Here is a 23,613-nt window from a genome sequence, read left to right as displayed (position 1 = left end):
AGGTTTTAGCTTGAAGGGATGTAAATGATCTCAGTGCTTGGCGCAAAAACGTCTCTCCCAGATTTCAAAAGAACGAGATTAGGTTAAACTCGTTTTTTCCCTGATACAAGAGTTTCTTTAATTTGATTTGATTGCGCAGATAATAGTATTCCACCTATACATATAAAGTGGCAAGGGACCGCAAATATTCGCAATTGAGTTACAAAATACTCACTTACATGTAGACATGAGTGAAACCTAATATCTTTGAATATAAGCAGAACAGCTTCTAAATGCCTATCATCTTAATAACGACATACGTCAAAGGATGTTGATTGCAATTGGTCACGTTTCAATAGGATGTCGATATCTACCAAGTCGAAAACTTATTACACGTTTACATGTCGGTATGGCTCTTAGGCTCATATAAGGTATGGTATTAGAAAGCGGTCCAAAGAGGCAAAACTTTCCAAGGGTTCAGAAATGCTTGTTTACGGCCTTCAATCAATGGATTCGGCATAACTGAAAGTAATTCTTATTACCGTCTGAACCAAACGTAAAAATGCCAAAGTGTGTAAAGTAATAAATTTATTAAGGTATATCTGAGTGTCCTGACCTTGGAATGGGTGGAGGAACGAATGTTAGTTGCAGTTATTTATTGGACTCTAATTACAGAAGGCAATCGTTCAAGTACTACTGAATTGAAGTGGTCTGATGAAGCATGTTAAAGGGGAATAAATGACTGAAAGCGGTAACCTTAGCAAATTCTCTCCTCTTTTAAATCAAAAGTTGAAGAATTGAAGATGAAACATCAATCTTTCAGCGCGTGTGGTAATTTGAATTCATTTATAGTTCTAGAATAGATTGAATAAATGTTAGGCTGAGATGCGACAAGAAATGTATGTTTAAAGAACCACCGACATTAAACGTATAGACTTATTGTTGTATTTGAAAAGCTATTGGTTCGGTTGTTGTTAGTTTCCTTGGCAAATTTTAATGACTACATACTTTTATCTAATTGCGATTCATTTCTGTATCTCTAGTATTCCGCATGATGACTAAGGAGGTGTCAGTCGTAAACTAGATATCTTCCGTAACAATATCACTCTGTGTAGGTTGACTAACAAAATTATTCAGCAATATATTGACGATAGCACTGTCTAGACAGAGCTAGATACTAGGGGCATATTCATCAGAATAAAAAATAAGGGAGGCATAGGTTTCTCAAGAACTTGTGGAATGAGTTAATTCGTAACGAAATGTCTCAATAAAGGATTTTCATACTTTTTTATAAGACGCTATTCTCGGTTGTTGAGAGCCAAGGCGGCCTTTTAGATCGGCAGTATGGATTCCCTAAAACCAGATCAACCATTGATATCATCAAATTGGTTACCGGCTTGGCCAAAGATGCAATTCATGGAAAGGGTAGTACCAGCAAATATTGCGTGGTAGTAACCCTGGATGTGAAAAATGCATTCAATTCGGCCAATTCGAACGTCAATTCCGCCTACCTCACTGCTATCGCCGATAGTTGCTCAACTGAAAGGAGGCTCTGGTATGACACTGATAACGGACCGCAGGAGTACGTTGTTTCCGCGGGTGTCCGCATTTTGGACCCACTACTGTGAAACATCATGTATAACGATGAACTTAATCTTCCCCTTCTGAGGGAAGCCGCAGCGGTGGGTTACGCTGACGACATAGCGCTGGTTGTTGTTGCAAAGCATCTCGAAGAGGCTGAGTTATACTCAGACGAGGCAGTCGGTGCTGTCAAAAGTTGGCTGATCTGACACTGGCGGAGGAAAAAACAGAAGGGGTCCTAATCACTAAACGCCGGAAGAGAAATTACGCCTGTATTAGAATCGGGAATCATATCATCACTTCTAAGCTGACCATCAAATACTTGGGGGTGGTGATAGACAGGAAGCTCAGCTATAAGCAATACGTTCAGTATGCTTGCGATAAATCATCAACTGCAAGTATGGCCCTGGCAAGGCTGCTGCCGAACGTGGGAGGGCCACGGCATACCTCTAGGTTGCTTATAGCCAGGGTGGTGACCTCAATCATGCTCTTTGTAAGTCCAGTTTGAAGGGAGGCGTTCCGGATTTCAGTCAACATTAACAGGCTGAGTGGAGTCTACAGGAGGACAGCCCTAAGGGTATGTTCTGCCTTCAGGACTGTCTCAGATCATGCAGCATTCGTCATCTCTGGAATGATGCCGATTGACACCTTGGCAGATGAGATAGCGAATATATACAATGCGAAGCCAATCTCTCCCTTATCGCAGACGAAGAACGCTGAGAGGGAGAGATCCGTGAATAGATGGCAAGAGCGATGGGAACGCTCTGGAAAGGGTCATTGGACTCACAGGCTCATTCCTGCCATTAAGGAGTGGTTGGAGAGATGACACGGTGAGATTAATTATCTCACCCAGTTTCTCATGGGGCACGGAGGATATCGCTAATACCTAAGTTGGAAACCTCACCCGACTGCCCAAATTGCGAAGGAGCCCCAGAGGAGAAGAGGAAAGTGAGGTTACGTACGCCGCGTATAGAAGAAAGGTGACTAAGCTAGAGAAAGCTGACTCCGCCCCGTGATGTAATACCTTATAGTGGTTCCGCGGGGCAGGGAGGGTGTCGGGGGTATGTCCAGACCAGTGTCTTTTGAAGATTTCCACCTCCTGAAAAAAAGACGGATAAACAGACATTGAACCGATTTTAATAAGGCTTTGTTTTACAAACAAAACCTTAAAAACGGCCTTCACTCGGAATGAACCCCTTAATAATTGTCCATATTTCTTGCCAGTAAATAGCCGGCCCGCATCTAGAATAATACTTCAAAAAAATAATTGTTTAGAAAGTCTCCAATATTTTCATTAAAAAGTAATCGATAATAAAAAAAACCTCAGTTCGTTAACATCCCGATGACAGATAAATATTACTATTTTCAATTACTTGACCATCTATCTCCGTGTCCACGTGAATGTAAAAGTAATTATTATACATACATTTACCAAATGTTTCCAATTAATCTTTTTCCTGACCACAAAACCATAACTCAGGCGATTTAAAGCCTCATTGAAAATTGAATTTATATCCTAGAGTCAAATTAAGAATCGAATTTACACACACGCACATATGTACAAATGACAAAAAGGGGCAACGATTGAATCCCTGAACGCATTACACAAAATACATAGCGTTCAAATTAACGACAGCCAGTTTCCAGGACCAATCATTTCACGGGCATTTCCATTTGATTAAAATTTCCATGGACTCCAAGGTTGACCTGGGAATGTACAATGATGACAATTCTCTTTCGAATGCAAATAGGATACGATGTCTGGGGGTGAAGTATCGGTGGTAAAGCTAGTTTTTAGGAAATATTCACGCTCTCCAACTTGAGCGAGAGTTTCAGCGCTATAAGTTATGTGAATTAGTTTTTGTTTTTCCGGACAGAACCTGCGGTTTCTACAGGGTTACTATTTCCACTCATTTGTAAATTCTAGGGGTTTGAGATCTTTTCTACGAGTAAAACAAGGGGCAGACTAGTTTCCGCTTACCTTTCAAACCGTTTTGTTTTCCTACGAGTAAAACAAGGGGCAGACTAGTTTCCGCTTACCTTTCAAATCGTTTTGGAGCAGAAAGTGAAGTGATGATCCCCGCTTCATCTGATCCTCAGCGATTTCGACAAAGGTTTGACAGCGCAAGCAGTGCATATGTAGAAAGGACATTTTGGGGAAACTAATAACTATTATCGGAATAGCATTTGCCGAAGCAAAATGGCACATGTTGCGTCGAGGTAAAGTCTGAACAAAAAGTGGAGTTCGCCAGCGTTGCATCTTTTCCCCGATATTATTTCGTCTTTTTATCGCTGAGTTCTCCATGCTACCTCGCCTGGAGGATGTGGAGGGCTTCAAATGGCAGTGGCTAGCTCACAGATTAAGAAAAATGATGAAGGACAAATGACGAGTGGCTGGCCCCAAAAGTACATGGCATAGGAAAGTGGAGGATCAACGCAAACTTCTTAGGAAGTTCGGGAGCAAACTGTGACTCAATTTAACCAACCAACAATCATATTTTGCTCTATTCATGATAATTGTAGACATCTGCCCCGATATTTTGTAACGACCTTAAGTCTCAGGTACTCCCCAGATTGCAGAATGGTTTGCAGGAAAAAAAGGCGGCAATAAGAAGAGTCTTTTCTATTAAAGGCATGAAAATGTTGGGAGGATTATCGTGAGTACTTGCTATATAAACATAATCCCCTGGTTCCACAGACACGATTTGGAGACCATAGTCAGAGCCCCGCCGTTACTAGCTCCGTGGTATTGGTTTATAATCACTCAGCATTCATAGAGGTGACATTGCAGTCAATATAGTTGACGCTAGTAAAGGAACTTAAAGGAATTAAAATTACAATTAATGAAACTTCTGACCAACAATACCAATTCTTCCAAAGGATCAGAGGGTGAAAAATGTTACTCTTGAGACAAATTTGAGGAGGATCCGCCTGTACCGTGTGTGTGGAGGACCCCAAGGTTGCCAATACCAATTTTTAACACGCTCTATGACGCACATCGACCAGACAATATGGCATGAAATTTGTGGCGGAAAAAGTGAACTGAGCAACAGAAGCTAATTACAATGCAGCGATTCCAAGAATAGCAGCCATATTTGCCCCAACTAACGAAGAGGTTCTTGTAAAGACTGTAGAAAATCCAAAGCGGCAATAGGATCCTCAATGGACAACAGTGTAGCAATTCCGAAAAATACAGTTCCTCTTGTCAAATTAAAACCATGGAGGAGGACGTACTAGGGAAGATCCGAGAGATCGAGAAAAACTGGCTGAATTGTTTCTTACTTAGAGAATAATGAAAAACAAATCGGGAAACCGGAAGTTAGACGCTTCAGATATGAAAGGTATTGTGTATTTCTTTGATTTGGGTGTGCATTTGTCCCATTAGCATGCAGCACGGAAAATGTGCTTACATTAGCTGAAAATATCCACTTTCAACTGATATTCATACTCTTGAATTTGCAGAGGAGCGACTGTTTTGACCTTGTATAACTTTGTTAGTAATATTGAGATTTTCATCAAATTTGGCAGGATAATGCTCTATGCTGTAGCCTATATTGCTGCAAAATTTTGTGATTTTAGGGTAAACTTAAGGGGGGTTTTCCTGTCAATTACTAAAAATTATAGTAATGTACTATTATTAACTTTATTTGAACAGGTATCGATATGGAGGGTATTTCGGAGCCTAGGCACCATATAGTGGCAGTCCCTTTTTTCAGATTTTTCGGTTAGGTAGTTTCTGAGGATGGGTTCGTTAAAAAAATGATCACTTTCAACCCCCCGCACTCCCAACCTTTTCAAAAAATGTCAAAACTAAGACCGGCTTCGAAAAGTATTATACTAACCGAGACCTTTAATTTGATACCCCACATCACTACATTTGATGAAAAAAAATTTACACCACTCTTTTGCATGCATGGCGTTCGTTCAGCGAAAAAAGGCGAACCATATCAAGGACTCTTTAGGTTCACATGGCGAGACCGAGGGGCAATATAAGCCATGCGAGCACCTTAACTCAAACAAATCGTTGGAAAATTTAAGAAAATATGTCCACGACCTGACCGCGATCGAAACTCAAACCATGTGGGACACATCTACCCAGGATGAGTTGCCCGATTACTGCACTTGAAGAGTTTGAGGTCGCACTGTTCAAGGTATAGGGCCTGCGAAAACACCTCATTGTGTATCATCCTGGCCCAAATTAGACAATTAAGGGACCATTGGTAGCTACAATCGTGTACCATAACGTGCAGTAAAGAGTCGCCTCCTTGAAAAAGGATATCAGATTGTCAGCAGCCTTCTCCTCAAATCCTTTATGCGACCTGAAGCAGCAAATCAGGTCGCATAAAGGAAGATGATGTAGGAGCCCAGTGAAAATGGCATGGCAGGAAATAGGAGAAGAAAATCCGCGCTATCGATAGAATTAGGGTATTGTTTTTCACGAAAAAGAAAGAGAAAGTAATTAAAGGCGTAACTACAAGACCCTTCAATCCGAGATTCTTCAACATCGGCCCATGGTATTTGAAAAATAATACCTTGAAATAGAAGAAACTTAAAACCAAAATGTGCTGCTGCTCACTTCATTTGAAAGGATGACAGTCATTTCAGTTTTATACTAAATGCATTGTATGCGATCACACAAGGATACTTCTATAGCTAACCTCAAGTTATTGACTTGAGGATAACTCGTAGGAAAGTAATGTTATTAGAACGTAAGTCTCCAGAAAAGCTCTTTGGTGCCACTAAAATTAGATGATGTTTCATGGTGTAGGCTGTTTTAGCACTTCTCACCTCCGGTCCCATGGGCCTCCACAACTACGAAGCTATGGCAGATAAGTACGAAAAACAAATCGTTTTTGGAAGATATATTGGAAACGTTACATCACAAAGATTGGCAAATCTATAATAGCAAGTCTTTTGCCTCCCGAGAAATCTTTTTTATAACAAGACCCTGAAATGATGAAGCTTGATACTACGGAGAACGGATTACTACGCCCGTGAATACCCAAGTTGATTCGATATTTGATTTCAGCTATTCTCGTCGTATACTCCGAACAAATATCGAATTTTTATACAGCGTATGAGCCCTGCACCTACGCGCATTATAACTAAACGATGAGGTCGAAAACGAAATTTACTGAACAGAAAGCGCTAAATTGCAGTCATGGTAGGATTTGATCGATGTTACTGCACCCATAGCCCGTTTCAGCTATTTCACTGATGAATACAAAAACCATGGCGAGATTATATTTTGTCGCTGCGGCTATATAGATACTTCTGAACAGAGTGAACATCACGGATGTGATGAAAGATGTATTGGGCAGAGAAGTTCGAAGTGGAGTTCCAAATCCAGAAAAGTGCAGGTGAGCCAATGAATATATCGTAAGTACCCACGAATACGCGTCAACTGCAACTCGGGGATAATTCAGAAAGACTATTAAAATGCAAAAACGAAAGACCAGGATTGCTTGTATGAGTATATAGCCAACTTCTACATATATTGCGATGTCCCTTCGTTTTCTCATGCACATTGCCTTGCTACCACACTTCCTAGAATTAAGTGAGAAAAGATGTACTTAAGTGTACATTTAGGGCGAAGTTATCATAGCATTTATTATTGACTGCAGGGATAATTTAAATAACTTAAATAACCTTCAAAATAGTGTCATTTGAGCTTAGGAATAAAAATTCATTCAAAATATTTCCCGCTTATCTTTACAATCTACGACTATCGTACGAGGATACGACTGGGTTTTGGAATGTTTGTACATTTCTCAACGACGGTACTGGAAGACTCAAAAGCTTTCTCCAACCTGATCGAGCTTTCTAGTGCTACAAGGTTAAGCGAGGTTAGTTGGGGGTGGGCCCTCATTATTTGAGCCAATTTCGGAAAGGAGCTTGACTGCGAACTGCCGGTCCAGAACAAGAAACATTTCAATAGTACTATACTTCCACTACGGATTAGAAAAAGGCTTTCTATAAGCAATTGAATCCAGAGAGAAGCTTTCTTAAGGTATCCGTCTGGTATCTTTTGACAAATCTTTTTTATTTATCCGTTATGTCCCTTTCATACAAGCACAAGACTTTTGGGTTAATAAAAGACAAAATTGTGGCATTTCGATTTTTTTACTCTTTTTGAGGTTTTGTGTGAAACAATGAAGGTAGCATCACGCAAAATTCTATGATTACAGGATGAACTTAAGGGGGGTTTCCACTCAATTTCCAAAAAAATATACTAATATTAATTTGGCTTTATTTGAGCAGATATGATTACAGGAGCGCTAGACACCATATAGGGGCAGTTTCTGAGACTGACCCCGACAAATAAATGATCACATTCCAAAAACTGTACATCCCCCTTTTTACATGTATAGGGAACCCCGGTCAAAATCAATGTAAAATGATTCTATTCACTCATTCATTTATGGGCGTTCACAGTTCCAAATTTTCCACCAAATTTCATACCAATAGGTATAACCGTTTTCGAAAAAAGTGCGTGAGACAGACGGAGACAAAGAACCGATTTTGATAAGGTTTTGTTTTTCATAAAATGCTGCTTTTGGGGCACTACACAGGTTGCGGGTCACGTCTGGAAGAGGCTTCACAAGAACTGAATTACTCTAGAATCGTGGAAGTGGATCGATCAATGTAAGGGATTGAAGGCGTACTGTGAAGCCGAAAGTGAAATGTTCGATCTTCAACATCGTGATAAATTTCGTGCAATGTAGCCATGACAAAAATAAGTTTATTATCGCGCTGGGCAGATAGTGATTTCAGAACCATATACCGTATTACAAAAGAGCTTGGAGAGGGTCCCAACTCTTTTGATGGTCCAGTCGAAGTCGAAGACAATGTAGTTACCCACAAACCCTCGCAATCAGGCAAAAGTTAAAAACAGAAAGGTTGGGAGAACATTCCAATTTACCACGAGAGCAATAACAACAATAACCGCTTTTGTAAAAAAATTAAAGTGGATGCACTGAAAAATTGGTCTTCAATCCGTTAATTTTGAAAATTGTTACGATACTGCTACCAACGGTAGATAATAATCGTTGGCGCAACAATTCATATTGGATCAGGGCCTTGAAGTGTGTTAGAGCAATTCTTTCAAGACCATAACGGTAGTATGTACACTGTAGGAGGCAATGTGGTCAGCATTGCACTCGCCCGAGATTATTACCGTAATTTGACTCAGGTACTCATTCACAGCTGAGTCGACTGGTATCAGATATCCAGTCACGAAAACAAATCCCTCTGTAATCAGTGAGATTTGCACCGCGACGTTATTGAGCCATTCGGACTTCGGTATATACTTCGATGAAAATCCCAAGTGGATTCATTAAAACAGATCTAGCACTTCTTACGTACGGGGTATCATATATGACTAATATTCTTACCTGAACTTCTACTCGAAAACCCATGTCAACAGCGTAATAAGCTCGACTGCATGCTATTTGTACTAATAAAAGGTAGAGTATCTTCTGTAGATTCTTGGAAACCAAAGAACCTTCTCTGATTAATTCATGGTAAGCTCAGGACCAAACGTCCATTAGCAACAGGTGCCTACTTTTACATACATTCGGATATGGCAAGGTTCTGCAAGGGAACCAGGTATTGGTAAAAGATATGAAGTTTGACCAAGGAATATATCATCATGGGACACATGGAGAATTCCTACATTCCATAGTCGACCAAGACAATTATTTATCACATTCTGTGGTTCTTTAATTTAATTTATTTAAATAATTTAATGATCTATTCCTCACCGGGCCAACCTTCAACAAAATTTAATACATACATTCACGCATATAGCAAGATCTAAATAAAGCAGATCGTGTCTATCAAAGCAACTTTGGCGCTTCAACAAAAATGACTCCATTCAATATTTCCAGCCAAATGCGGTTACCTATAGTACAGCAGGCCTATTATTCTTGGTTGTTAGAAGATCCGTTGGCAACTGATGCACAATCTACAATTCCCGAAGTAGTTAGAATACTGCGATCGGATTTCTGCATTAATTACCTTTTAACTGACTTAGACAAATTAGAGGAACTGTTCAAACACCTTATTGGAGCAACAGGGCAACAGGACCTACTAAGAAGAGGAGAATTCCGCTTACCAAAGTGGACATCCAATCGGGAAACTAAGCTTCCTGGGACTTCAATGGTGTCCGGCAACAGATATATTTTCTGGCTCAACAGACGTAACCTTTTTGATTCAATCAGCTGGTTACAGCCATCCATAATAATTGTTAAAGCCACGATCCAAAACCTATGGCTGAGAGATTGTGATTGGGATGATTCTTTACTAGAGAAAAGTTTAAGGCCTGGTTCCTTACTGCGGAAGCAACTCCCATCACTACATAACTTTCAGATTTGACATTGGACAGGACATTGATCGACAAGGTAACTGAAGCTTTATTGATTTTGCGGTGCGTCATCAAAACATTGATGCGGGATATAAAATACAATCCACAAAGGGATGAGAATTATTCCATAGAATGGTGCGTCAAAATATTGCAGCACTGACCAGACAGTTATAATCGCTTGAATTCATTCACTCACAGCAAAGTGGAAGGTCTACATTGCCATACAAAACGATAATGAGTCAAACATCTTCAAACGATAATCAGTTTTAGGACGACGTTTAAACAAATAAGGCAAAAGCTGTGTCCGTCGTTTATATAAGGTTTGTGCAAAAAACAGTATCTATCGACAATCCACATTCGCACATCCAGGTAACAGAAAAAGTGCCCAGCACGTTGGTAGAAGAGGTTAGGTGCATACTAGTATATGTTGAGTTGTCAGAGGAGAATAAACATGGAAGTCCATTTAATTAATGGAAATCCAACTTCTAAGATGAAAGACTTCGGTCCTGAAAAAAATTGCTTGGAATCAACATTAGTCAGGGCGAGAACTATAATATCAACCTGAATCAAACAAAGTACTCAATCATTTCGCCATGACTGAGTGAACCCGGTGAAGACTTCATCGGAAGGAGAATCCATTTTAGGCAAATTACTGTACCGTGAAGCTGTGAGCTGCCCTTATAGCTCACTCAGACTACAAGATAGGGTCTAGCTTCCACTGTGAATTATGTAAGACTTTACTACGAATAACATCCGGAAATCATTGGCAAGTAGTAAAAGGGATGCTTAGCTACCTGGCAAGTACCATGAGAATGATATTTCGATGTCAAAAAGCATAGACGAATAGACGGGACATAGACAAGCCTTGATCTAACACAGCATATCTGGTAAAAATGGCAGAAAGCCTGTAGCTTCACCTTGCATTGAAGGGGAATGGACGACACTATTTTAGACGTTTGTGCAATTGGTGGAAAAGTTGACATCAAAAAGATTAAAACATTTAAAAAGTTGTGGTGACAACTAAAGTTGTCGAACAATTAAGTTCGCTGGGCCAGTCAAGATCGTTGTTTGCCTATCGACAATTCACATTTTGTCATTACAAATGGCGCCCAACGTGGGGCCCTATATTTCCTAAGTTCCGAATAAGCGAATCAATGGAAGATAGCCTGTTCTGGCTCCCAACTTCGTTTTGGTGTGTTTGATAGAGATAGTATAGTTTCTCGTCATTGTTCCTGGCTAGATTCCACGTGCACTTCATTTCATCTTTCAAGTTTTAGGTTTCATGCCTTTTTCCCAGAAGCAAGTGTTCCTATGACTCATTTTCCCCTTCCACCTTGTACAGACGAGTTTCCTATCCTATCCTCAGTGGAATGCCTCAAGAACTGGTCGTTTCTTGTGTATGCCTTTGAAACTCATGTTTCGCAGGTGATTGCCTTCCAAGGAACTCTGGATCTACATACCTTTTCCGCTATATGCTGAAAGGTATTGTCGTTCGAGCTTCTGAGTAGTGTCTTTGCCTTCTCTTTTGTGAAATGGCAATTTCTTCCCTCACTAATTGAAAAATTTAATATTTTTTCTGCTTGGTCGGGATGAAATAACTGGTAAGATGAATATTTGGTCAATGATATACCGTTCCATCTTCAGTTCTCGCATTTCAAACGAAGTAGATTGAATTCTCCCGATCCTTTTTATTTGATTTGGTTACATAATACTCTGCGATAAGGAGCAACTCGATGGATGTTTCTCCGTTTGACAATGCACTATGTGCACTCTTGGGATGTTTTTTGGCCACCTGTGAGTCTTGCGGTTATTGTGAGGTAGATGAACAATTTAGGGAAGGAGGAATCTTCTAAGTTCCGTTGAAATGATCAGTACTCAGTTTTTTTATATTTTCCATCTTCTACTTTGTATAATTTATCAAATATTTCGTGGGTTAGGTTCATTCTCTCACGCAGGATGAAAGAGCGACGGACGCTTATGTCGCTTTATGAGTGGAACGATTGATCCGAGAGCCATTGCCTGCGCGTCAACACGCAAGCTAGAACTCGCACTCAATGCGCCAGCCTACACACCATGTTAATTTCTATGGACGACCGCTTAAAACCATGTCAGCGGTCGTGTCTACACAATTATAAAATCCTGAGAGTTCGTATTTGCTGGCACACCGAAATCTTTGCCAATCAATCAGTTATTTTTTCGCTTGGAATCTTTGACTCACTCAACCTTATAGGGGATTTAGATCAACCTAAGTACACACCCTTTTCCGAGATAGAGCACCAGATTAGTATTGGGACTACCATCAGTTTGCCGGACGAATTGAGTGGATCTTTTTTCGTGAAGCTCTTCGGCAACAGTTTAAGGAGTTCCTAGATGACTGGGACATTCTTGAACACCAAACCCAAGGTCTATCCCAAGATTTCGAGAGCTACAGGTTCGTTAGCCGATATTCCTGAACGGAAGATAAATTGGTAGAGTTGCTATGTTGTGGGCTGAAATCCGACGCGACGTTCAGAAGCAACTTCACTACTTTTCACTATACTAATACAGCTATTCTGTTAAAGCTGAGGAGGAGGTGAACATGAAATACACCTCAGGGGTATCCTCTAATATAATGGCGTAAGGATGTCAAGGCAAAGAGGGAACCTCAAAGGCCGCGTCTCATAACATAGTCGAGGCAGAAAAAGCACCGATTGAGAATGCAATCCGTCGAGGATTTCCCCTCTCGATCGTAGCCCTCAGGTTCAGAGGCTTCACGTGCCCGGTTGAGCGGTTATTTTTTTATTTTCATTTCCAGATTTAGCTCGCGTACTGATCTTCCGCTAGGTTCACGCGAAGTCTCATGTTTGGTTAACTTTTACGTTCCGGTGCAGACTCTTGGATCGGTTAAGGACACGTGAAATTTTGTTGATGACACGTGAGAGAGGTAAGTATGGGATGGAAAACTTTGATGCAGCTTCAGTATTTGCGGCCGGGTCTTCACGGTCAATTTCGATAACTTTCTTTTCCTTTTAGGTTTTGAGATCGCTCTTCCTTCTTACTCGTATCCGGCCATTCAGGATTACAATACCTCTGGATGGGGCTTAGCGCGTCAGCCATGCCTTTGTGTCACCATTAATTGTTTGCTGAATTATGGTTTGAGCTCCAGGAGTTTTTCACATTTATAAATTTTTGATAAATTCAGAAATGCGCGTAAATTCAGATAGGAATTGAGCTATAATCGGTCAGACTATGGATCTTGATTTTATTGGTGTCTATATTCAGTCTGCCTCTACGTATCTACTTCCAGAAATCCATTTGACCAAGATTCAGAAATCTATAAGAGAGCAAGTAGATATCATCAGTATAGTCGCGCTGAAGTCGAAGTATATGAGGAAAGCTATCATTGTACACTGAAGCCCTCTGAATCTACCTGACAATGCAGCATAAAAAACGTCACCGATAACAAAAATAAATAATATTTGTGACAGATGAAACGCTGATTATTAGTTTCTCTGGAATGCCCTTCTGCATATAGCACTTCAAATAAGCTCTTTATTTACGCTGTTGAAAGCCTTTTCGAAATCGACAGAGAGCAAGTGAAGCCAAGATCGAAGCTCCACCCACTGTTTCGAAAGTATCAGCAAGGTGATGGCGTGTTCAGTGCAGACGGGTCCAGCGCCTACTCTCCGTCGATCAAATCTCCAAGATGCTTTTTTCATAAGTTCCGGGCAACATGGAGCATTTGTAGACAATTTGCATCAATTCGGAGATTTGAATTTCGATTTTCCGTTATAGCTATTTAGTTGGAGGATATAGTTCGTAAGTAACTTCCTATCGCTGCTCTAGCTTTCTATACAAATTCGCTGCTTTTAACTGCCTCAAGTACCTTGGATAATTCGTCATTAATTACGAAGTTCCGACTCTGATCTACAATAATGGACTAATTTCCCAAGTCCTAATCACCACAGTTGTGCAAATGTTTGGCGTTCCTCATCCAAAAGTCGTGAGATATCAAAGAAGATTAATTAGTTTTCAAGAAAATGTCGACTTTCTTTGAAAACTCAAACAAAATTTAAAACAAACATCATTTCCTGTACTCCGTAACCAAAGTAACAATGGTAGATGAAGTCGAGGAGTTATAGATAGAAGATAAGTCATCAGGAAATTAGCAGCATTTGCTTTTACGGGGTACTTCTTATCATAAAACGTAGGTAGGTGACTAACTGGAATTCAAATATACTTAGAAGACGGCTGTGTTCGTTTGGTTCTCGACACCTCGAGCCATTTGGGTGGAAATTGAGACTTTGGAGTTAAGAATCTAAGTAGCATTTAGTTTTGTGAAGTTGTTTTGAATAATCCACCCATCAACCTCCCGTGTACTCTTATTAATCATATTTTTCGAAAATTTTATTGGTGAAGTAAATATTTGGGTATGATAATTTGGAGTTCGTTCGTGTTCCTACACCGTAGTCCAAAACCATCATTGTTGGAGAAAAAGTATTGCTTCTATCAAAACTTTCCTAAGCTATGTCTTCATATTTTTAATGGTTTCCAAATCGAAAGATAAATTGGTGAATATCGTAAGACTTTTAACAACTTACAGAACAAGGGTAACTTGTTAATTAATATTTAAATCAGCTTCAAACTCTCAAATCCCGAAAACGCCCCCTGCTGAAGGTCAAAATGAATCTAATCAATACAAAATAAGCTTTATTAGACCCATTTCAATGTCTTAATTGAATTACATTAAACTTACAGGGAGAGGGTTCAGCCACCGAATACTGAACAATGATAAATGAATTGGCGAGGTCTCCTTGATGCCGGCCCCCTGTTATGGCTGAGAGGTGCATAAAATTGAATGACAAACTTAGAATAATTGAATAATGGTGTAATACGTAACTTTCCGAGGGAGTTGTAGAGATGCGTACACACAAAAGTGGTTTAAGAACGGAAACACGAACCAACGAAAGTTTTTTTGCATGTGAAGCAGGCTCACATGGGAAGAAATTGATGCCTAAAGCGGAAATGAAGTACAAATTGAATTTCCCTCCTGGAATTTGTGAACTTTATTTTTGGCAATTTGGTTTACGTTAGCTTGCGTAGCTAGTTTGGAGTGCAGACTGTATAATTTTATCATTCAGATGTATAGTTATGTTAATTAAGATTAAGAGTCAGCAAAGGCACAAGTTTTTCCTAATTATGCCCGCTACTATTCGCTTTTCGCAGAAAGGACTTTTAAAGAAAGATCAGCTATAATTTAGGATCAGTAGAGCGGAGTGATATAGACAGTTATGAGAGATGCCTCCCAATCCTGCAGAGATTGCTTATTATTATACACATGCGGGAGAACTATTCCTGACATTACCATAGCGGATCAGTGACAAAACATTTCATTAAAAATAATTTGGAAAATATTGAAACACAGGTAAGGTGTTGAAAGCTTAGCCTTCTACCAAAGATGACCTTTGAAACTTACTTGGTTGTCACCTGATTATTCACGGATTCCACTAGATGGAAAAATAGTTTAAAATTTTTTAAATTGCTGTTAAATAAATTGGGAGCTGGTTGAGAATCATTACCGTGGGCTCGAATCATGGTTTGTCATGGATGTTTGTGATCTTCCCTTGCTTTAGGCTTATGACTTGTGCAGCATCAAATGTGATTGTAATGAAACTGGAGTATAAAAAAAGAGACTATGTAGAAGCCTTATATTCCACAAAGGGATAACTCGTCAGTTGTTTTGAAGCACATGTAACTATCAATCTCAGCATTCGGAAAAAGCCTCCTACAAGGTTAAACTCAATGTTCTCAAGTCAACATTAGGGGGGCAGTGCTTAGGTCAATTTGGACTTGCAATGCTATCTTATTTCAGACTTGTTTAGACATGTTCAAAACACAGTGAGTTAGCTTTTACCATATAATCTAGAGATCTTTACTCAAACTTAAGTTATACTACCTGAGTAGCAATGCTGAAACCGGCAATGGCATGAACATGGGATTAAAGTTAACTGGTATACTATAAGCTATTGAAACTTAACGATCATATGACTAAAAGATCGATATCAACTGCAATGAATAAGAGTTTTCTCGGAAAGCCTAATTACAGACGAAAAGATTAGGTTGTTTCCTTCATTCCAGATTTTTTCTACGACTCTGAAGAAACAATAATCCCAAATGGACAGGGTAAGCTGCCAAAGCAAGGACTAGATATAATTTGAAAAAGCTTGTAATAAACCTGCCATTGAAATGTGGCGTTCAAGGTAACTTCCAGAAAAATTCTAAGGGTAACGGGATGCCGAACACAAGTCGGAAACCGGAAGCTCGGTGCTTCAGATAAGAAAGGTTTTGTTGATCTTTTTATATAAGAATATTTCGGTAAATAATGGTCCACTTAAATCTGTTAGTGTTTATACGTTGTGTGTGCGTACACGATATTCAATTCGGTGGGATATTACTATTTGATCTGTTAGGGAGTAGTGATTTGATGCGAAAAAGGCAACTTTGATCTAGGATAACTTTGTTAATAACAGCAGGATTTTCACCAAACTTTCCAGTACGATAGATTCTATTATATATTACTTCAATTGTAGGGAGTTATGGCAGATTCAAAGAGGGTTCGTAGCAATGATATACTATTGTTAACTTTATTTGAGCAGATATCGGAGAGTATTTTGAGGTAGTTGCTGAGTCAATAGGTCAATGAATTAATTGACTCTTTCCGAGTCCCCACTCCTCCCCTTTGGTACCAATGTCAAAACCGATATTTGAGCGTACACATACTAGTCGAGACCTTTAGTTTGATACCTCGCAAGGTTATATTTGGTAAAAAAAATTGCACCCATCTTTCACATGTATGTGGTCCCCTAAAGTTCAACATGCATAAATGTAATTCACCGCATATATGGGGGTTCACAGTTCCAACCTTTTTAGCGAATTTCATGTTAATAGGTGTAACCGTTTATGAGAAAATTGCATGTGACGGACAGACGGTTATTTCAAAAAATAAAATTGATTACTTCAAGCGACTCTGTGGTGAGGTTTCCTCCTATTTTGTGTCCCAGAATGCTGTAGCAGATTGCTTCGGTATTGTTTCCCCAACACCCGGAAATTGCCTTCCCAACGTTATCACTAAGTACCGAAGATATCCCTTCAGTAACCGCAGACGAATTTCTTGACGCAAAGAAAAGAGTCTGGGATAACGCAACCTTCCCAATTTATAGAATCCCCAACAAGGCGTTGAAGCTGCTAATTAGAACGACACCAAGCATGTTCGCACAGGTGTTCACAGACTTCTTAAAGAAGGCTCCTATTGATCCTTAAGCCAGGAAGACCGCGAGGTGAATCAAAATCCTATAAACCTATCTCTCTTTTGGATACAGTAGGCAAGGTTTTCAGCGGATAATGTATAGTCGGTTAACTCTAATAGTAGAAAGTGGTAGTTATATCAAATAGTTTGGCTTGCGGAACGCTCGGCTAGCGGTTGATGCTATAAAAGTGGCTATTTAACTTCCGACATCAAGAACGCATTCAAGTCTGCCAGAGAGGATCGTATCATGGAAGCGCCCATAGTGGCACAAATGCAAAACTCTATAACATATATTAAGTACGATTTCGCCTACTTCCGACAGGGGAAGCTACTATACGATTTGGATGAAGAGTCGAAAACCTACGACATAATGACAGGAATTACGAAGGGTCCGTTCTGGGTACTCCGCATAACATAATGTGTAATGGCGTTCTACGGCTTCCAGTACCTAACTATCATCAGATTCGCAGCTGACGTTGGAGTGATCATAGCGAGCGAGGTTGTCTGCACGATCCAATTTTGACTTGAAGACGTCGAGTTGAAGCTAGCCGAAGACAAAACGAAGTTGGTACTCTTTATTAAGCCGTGGGAACAGAAAACTATACAGATTTGCATCGGCGCTGTTCGCTCTTAGCCATTGAGAAAGAACCTGGGAGGAACTCTCGACTCCAAACTCGTTTTTGAGCCAAATTTAAAGCTTACTGGGCAAAAAGCAACGACCACCAACTCGACATTAGCAAGGATGCTTTCAAATATAGACGGATCGAAACACAACCAACTTTTATCAGCACTGGCCTCTTATACGTGGCACCAATGGAGACATCAGCGAACAAAATCATAAAAAATTGTAGATAGCTTCAAGTCGCATACCAGTTAAGTGCATGTTTCGCCTGCCGGACAACAACGTATGAGGAAAGATGTGTAATTGCAGGAATGATTTTAGTGAATATTTTAGCCAATGAAGCAAGCCAGACGAGAGCAGGAATTGAGCCTTAGCAAGCAAATTGAGCAAACGAGGTCGTTGGCTGCGTAGCAAACAGTATGGGGTCAGGCGAAGAATGGTCGGAGGACATGCAGGCTAATTCGGAACATAAATATGCGGACTAACCACGATGAGACGAGTTACGATTTAACTCAATCCTTAAGCGGACACAGGGACACAGGAATTACCTTTGTAGATTCGGTTCGGATGAATCGTCAGATTGTCCTACGTGTGAATGTGGAGCAGAAGATGCCGAATACGTTTTCTTCCCCTGCACAAGGTTCGAAAGCCCAATAAGAAACCTCGAAAATTACCTAGTGTCCTCCTTAACGGAAATGCATGGAATGCGGTAATTACAGCGATGAAACGGATGCAGCTAAAAGAAGCAAAAGCTGAACGGAGGCACAGAAGGGAAGCTATTGGAATTAACACCGCACAAAGCAGTAGTAGCTAATCTATGAACAGTTAACAACTGGACAAACAGTTTTCAACAACATCTTAAATATGATTGACGCAGGACACTTTACTTACTTACTTACTATTTCGCTTACCTTCAAGTCGTCGTTGACCATGCAGTTAATTCTGGTAAGATATAATTGCTTTAAGTGCGCTGGTTAAAATCGTAACTTTGGAATAGAAAATTAAAACTTCCACAAAAATATTGTTTTCGTAGCATAGCACGACATAAGCTTCCAAAATAGATACGTCGTGGTTGAGAGGAAGCTTCAATAATACTTCTTTCCGTGGAATATCAACGACACGCTTAACAGCTTCCTTGAAAAATTTGACTACTTCGAGATATTCTTTATTAATCGAGTTGCATGACAAACCGATGTCAAAGGTGTGCGAGTCTATCTTCTTTAAAACGAATTTCAAATATACATAGAATTGAAAAACATTAAGGCAAAAAGGTTTCTAAAAAAACTATCAAAACATACGGAACTTTAGAAAAGCATTCTCTGTATTCAGACTGTAGATACTATCTGAACGTGGAGAAACATTCTATTCCAAATCTCACTAAGTAGGCAAAAACATTGAATATATAAAATGTCAGGTGGCTGCACAGGAAAATATGTCAAGTCGTTACTCTTCTAGGAAAACGGAAAATTCTCTCACGGGAATAACACGAGAACAGACATTTCCAAGGCGTGTACATTTAAGATAAGACAATGAATAATTTAGACAACAAAAAAATCTGGTCGATTACGAGACATTTAAGTAAGGCTGGAGGAGGTGTTGAATAACGAACTTCACAGATGACACTGTAATGTTAACGTGTGAAAGAAAAGCGGACAATCGAACTGGTGACTTTGTGAACTGAAAGTTAGTAGACAATAGGGTGGCAGAAACTATTCCAAGATTTTTTAAGCGGCAGAGTAAATGTCATCTGGTCTTCTATTTCAGAGAGAGATGATATCGACCCATTAGTTATGCGACAGGACCATAGATCTAATGCTCTCATAGTTACAGGTAATTGCACTGATTTATATTCATAAATTACGAATCTTCTGCTTTTTCGCATGGAGACAGATAACGATTTCCTGAGAATGTGCGGAAGGTGTAAAAGATATGGAGAGACCCGACAAGGACAATTTAAGGAAATGGAAGAAAGTGAAATATCGCTGAGAACATGACACAATTTAATTTTACAGACAATCAAGGATGAAGATACATCTGTTGGTGACAAGTTAATTAATTATTCATATGGCATGACGATGACGAATATACAAGTATTTTCAGGTCTAATATTTATGATGGCACTGATCAAACTCCCCAATATTGAAGATTATTGGAAAAAGGATGAGGTGCTAAACCAGCTTGATTTTAGGAAAAACGTGGAAACAGATATATATCTATTTCTTCTCACGATCCTACAAATTAGGAAAAATACTGGAGCACATGACTCTGCTCAGTGTTTAATGTCTTTTATTTCACTGAAAACTATTTTGCGAAAGGATTTCGTTCTAAAACTGGTTCAACAACTATAATTAAAGTTAGCCTTATCATTTCTAAAGTCGAATATTTGCTGATTTCGTCCCTCAATGGAGATGTCGACAAGTAAGACTGAATCGTCGCATTTGGGACATTGATCAAATACAATATTCATTTCGTGCAACTCTATGTTTCCCTTTATTGCTAAAATGCATAATTGGTCCGAATTTTTCCAGAAGTGAAGGACGTGCTAATGTTAGAGATAATTACTGGTGACGTTTATCAGAAGTTTTGTTCACCACTCAATACCTGTTGGAAAAGGAGGTCGGATTCAAACATTTAGGTTCAAAGCCAAGCCAGCCAAGCCGTGGCGTATCCATGCCAACAAGTTGCACATTCTCTAGCAGAAGACCCAATTACTAGTGGGATAGTGAATCGGCAACCTTCAATCGACCTGCAACAGGGGCCAAACGAGCAGCTAAGAGGGCAGTAGATAGATAAGGACAAAAAAGAAAATGCTATTCAAGCAATCAATGAGATAGATCCTCATATGGTAGCGATTTGTGTTTCCATCTACCTCGCGCGATGGTAATGTTCGTTTTGGATGCAAGTGCTAAGGTAAAATGGAAATGGAACCACAATGCCAATGAAAAGGGAGAGGAAAGAAAATAATAACTGTAAAGAAACTACATGGATATATATAGCTAGCTCTTCCCGCCCAACTGGACCGAGGGGTGACCAGGCGAAAATGTATTGCTATATCCCGATTGTCTCAAACACTTCAAGCAATGACGCGGTGGTTCTTTACTACAGAGACATAGATCTTAAATGGAAGACACCGGACAGGACTCTTCGGACTATAGCACAGGTTGCAAGGACAACCGCTTTTTGCATCTCCATGTATAGTCCAGCCCAAAGATCGAGCGTTTTCAGCGCTTTATGCAAATTATGCGGGACTAATCCCGTCGTTGAAATTACCACTGAGACTACTTCGATCTTTTGTAGTCTCCAAGTCTGCTTCACATCGTCCGCCAAGGGGCCGTAGTTCCGGATTTTTTCGTGTTGTTTTTCAACAGTGTTCCGGTCCAAAGGTACGCTACAACGATTATGAAACAAGCCCGTTCTTCCTTTAGAACAGAACTAGATCGGATCTGTTATGATTAACACTGTGGTCGGTGGCAATAGTGTGATCCCACAGTAGTTTGACCCGATCATTTTCCAAGATTCTCTGCGGAGTATACTTACAGTAAGGATGATAGGTCGCCACTATACTTCAACGCAAGATTTCAATGGAGAATCTTGTAGACGGAGTTATGACGATTGGTGTACTCGGTACTGCTCAACATCCTACACGCAGATGTTATGTGCTGGATGATCTCCTCTTCATAGCTTCATAGCCTTCAACAGCAGTTGATGATTGAGGAGTCATGAAGAATGTACCGTTTGTAATTTTTTGTTAGGAGGGCAGCATCCTGAATTGAAATTAGAAATGCTTCGGTCTCATAGAAAAGTACACCAGCAGTCTACAATTTGTTGGAGGCTTCTATGTCAATGCCTGGCAACAACAAATTTTTTACTTGACCTCCGTGAATGGGTTTCTCTTTTCACATGTCGATCTTCTGTTGGATTGAAGTAATATTCGATTTAGGATTCCATTCTCTGCTTTTCAAGTTCAAAAGGGATAATTTTTTATCTGCAATGACGCTAGCCTGGTGTAATTGGCTAGAGGATTGTTTCTCAAAGAAAAATCCTTGAAGGGAATGCACTTGATTGCTCTTATATATATAAGCAGGAGCATGAGCCTGTTAGTTGCGGAGATGCTGAGGTCCGAAGAGAACTGATTTACGGTTTGCCCGCAATCATCCAAACACATGAGGAGTTGCTGAAGGAACAAAGAAGGAGGAAAGCCGAAAGGAGGAGAAAGACGAGTGCCTAAAGGCAATTTCTACGCCACGAAATAATATCTAAATGATGGCCCCGCGGGGCTAGAGCTGGAGAGACCGGAGGTGGTTTTTAGTGGGTGTGAATCCCACATCCGCGCGCTGTAGCTCCGGCGTTTGGGCAACGGAGCTGGGGTGGACATATGTATATATAAATATATATATATTTGCTATTCACCCTTTGTGAAGTATAGCGCGCCAACCATCTTAGGAGAATGGGTTCTACTGCATGGCGTATCCAGCCATTCAATTGTCGCCCCTCCTTAATGTGTGTCGCCGACCCCTCCTTAATGTGTGTCGCCGACCGTTTGAAATATAATCACGTCATTATAGCTCGTTGAAGCTTTACAGACAGGTGGTCACGAAGGTTTGGAACTTTCAAGTGATAGTGGCCTTCACTTTCCAAGCGATCCTCCCATATAGCAACATAGAAAGAACACAAAAACTGAACAAGTGCATTCCCAGATTTTAAACAAGTTAACGAAAGGAAATCTAGCGCAGTTCATGCGTCGAGCGGCATTCAGTTCGGTGTCATCATCGACATAAACCACGCCTCCTAGATATACAAATTGATCCCTTTCTTGACATCAACGGCAGGGTCTGCTATATTTTCTTCTTCTACCATAGATATTGCCTTATAGGCTTTCCGGGGTCATCCTCACCTATAAGGTGTAAGTGATATCACTCATATTAGGCTGCGGAACGTACTTACACGCTGCTCATAGACAAAGTAATGAGCTCCATTTTGCGGCATGCAGTCCCAGTTGAGGATCGGCGTAGTCTCCAAGACTGTCTTAGATGGTGTGGCTTTCGTGGCCTTAGTGAATGGTCATTGACATCTTGGCAAACGAGGCAACAAACATATATAACATGAAATCCATGTCCCCCTTATTGCAGACGAAGAAAGCCGAAAGCGACAGATCTATAAATAGATGATAATAGCGAACGTGGAAATCATTTATAAGTTCATTCCGTTTCTTCAGAAACCTAAAGAATATCGTCAATACCTTTACAGGGTTAATGTGGACACTTCACCAGATTGTATAAGCTCCGAAAGGAAAAAGCTGTTGGAAATTCTAGATAAAATCTCGTGCGGAGAATGCTACTATACCCAGAAGGATTAGGATGCGATCAACTAGATGATCAGATCGATCTACAGTGAACTGCGAAAAACAGAAGGGGTCCACAAAGCAAGATTACAAACGCCGCGTATAGAATAACGGAGAGAGCTGACTCAGCTCCGTGGTGTAATAACTGATGGAGGTTGCGCGGGCTGGGGGAGATTGGATCTGGTTTCGTGGATAAAAATCCCACATATTGGCATCAGGTCGGTATCTTTTCAAGGTTTCCATTCAAAAAGATGAATAGAACGATAGAAAGCGAGCAGATTTTAAAAAGATTTCGTCTTCCAGAAAGCCATCAAAAATAGTAAAATGCAGTAATCTGGTAGGTTGACGACATGAAGCAGTAGTTCCAAGTATTCAGACCTTATATCTTAGACTTAGATTTAAAAGAGCTTCGAGCGCCACCTTGCATTTATGCATCCAAT

The 23,613-nt window shown here is 40.1% G+C and overlaps 1 protein-coding gene and 1 long non-coding RNA gene across 9 annotated transcripts in view; one reads left to right on the top strand and one right to left on the bottom strand.

Moving 5' to 3' along the window:
- LOC119656582 (syntaxin-binding protein 5) overlaps positions 1-23,613 on the bottom strand; it is an 863,788-nt gene that overhangs the window by 208,628 nt on the left and 631,547 nt on the right. The gene's annotated exons all lie outside the window — the stretch shown is intronic.
- Positions 19,294-20,157, top strand: LOC119656584. The gene is made up of 4 exons (XR_005250064.1): positions 19,294-19,515; positions 19,597-19,662; positions 19,723-19,868; positions 19,933-20,157. It is a non-coding gene; the product is annotated as an uncharacterized LOC119656584 (long non-coding RNA).

This window comes from Hermetia illucens, chromosome 5, assembly GCF_905115235.1.
Source record: "Hermetia illucens chromosome 5, iHerIll2.2.curated.20191125, whole genome shotgun sequence".
NCBI classification, from domain to species: Eukaryota; Metazoa; Arthropoda; class Insecta; order Diptera; family Stratiomyidae; genus Hermetia; species Hermetia illucens.
The sequence above is the reverse complement of the archived record's forward strand: the minus strand, read 5'-3'. Positions and strand labels throughout refer to the sequence as shown.